The sequence below is a fragment of the Grammomys surdaster genome, unplaced genomic scaffold, assembly GCF_004785775.1.
Source record: "Grammomys surdaster isolate TR1022 unplaced genomic scaffold, NIH_TR_1.0 194, whole genome shotgun sequence".
Classification (NCBI taxonomy): domain Eukaryota; kingdom Metazoa; phylum Chordata; class Mammalia; order Rodentia; family Muridae; genus Grammomys; species Grammomys surdaster.
This window is the reverse complement of record NW_021604639.1, coordinates 5,102,313-5,103,499: the sequence shown is the minus strand read 5'-3', so window position 1 is coordinate 5,103,499 and position 1,187 is coordinate 5,102,313. Positions and strand designations below refer to the sequence as shown.

The following is a 1,187-nucleotide window of genomic DNA, read 5'->3' as shown; positions in this document are numbered from 1 at the left end:
AGAACGAAAATAAGAGAAACTAAATTTTATGTTGTGTATGTTTTACTACTTTTTAAAAAACTGGGACTGGCTGCTCCGAAAAGCCATCTTTGCATTGTTCCCGGGTCGTGGTCCGCGCTCACTGCAGCCACCTTCGCTGCCCACCGCCTCCTGCAACGCGAACTCCCGCAGCTTTCTCATCAGAGTCCTCGAACTCCATTAATTCCTCACTCGCTGCATCGGACCACCGGCGTGCCTCACCATGTCAGACGCTGCAGTGGATACCAGCTCCGAGATCACCACCAAGGACTTGAAGGAGAAGAAGGAAGTTATGGAGGAGGCAGAGAATGGAAGAGAGGCACCTGCCAATGGGAACGCTCAAAATGAGGAAAATCGGGAGCAGGAGGCTGACAATGAGGTAGATGAAGAAGAGGAAGAAGGTGGGGAGGAAGAGGATGGAGATGAAGATGAGGAGGCTGAGGCTCCTACGGACAAGCGGGTAGCTGAGGATGATGAGGATGATGATGTTGACACCAAGAAGCAGAAGACTGAGGAGGATGACTAGACAGCAAAAGGAAAAGCTAACCTTACGCACCGTGACCTATTCACCCTCCACCTCCCATCTCAGAATTTAAACGTGGTCACCTTCGAGTAGAGAAGCAGGCTCCGCCCACAGCGGGCAGTGCCACCCACAGATGACACGCACTCTCCACCCCGCCTCCAAAACCACAACATGAATTGGCAACATGGGAGGAAAAAGAACCAGAACTTCCCAGGCCCTGCTTTTTTTCTTAAAAATACTTTAAAAGGAAAATTTGTTTGTATTTTTTATTTACATTTTATATTTTTGTACATATTGTTAGGGGTCAGCCATTTTTAATGATAAGGGGTGACCAAACCAGCCTTCAGAGCGTTTTCTGTCCTACTTCAGACTTTACTTGTGGTGTGACCATGTTCATTAAAATCTCAAAGGAGAAAAAAAAAACCTTGTAAAAAAAGCAAAACCACCACCAACAACAAAAAATCTTATTCCAAGCATTCCAGTAACGTTTTTTGTGTATGTACCTAGCTGTACTATAAGTAGTTGGTTTGTATGAAATGGTTAAAAAGGCCAAAAATAAAAGATTTTTTTTCCTTTTTTTTTTTTTTGCCTATGAAGTTGCTGGGTTTTTTTTCTCTCTCTCTTTTTCTTTTTCTTTTTTTTTTTT

The 1,187-nt window shown here is 43.8% G+C and overlaps 1 pseudogene; it reads left to right on the top strand.

The window, feature by feature from the left end:
• Positions 1–241: 241 nt before the first annotated feature.
• On the top strand, positions 242–544 carry LOC114623123 (annotated as a pseudogene).
• The last annotated feature ends 643 nt before the right edge of the window (positions 545–1,187 follow it).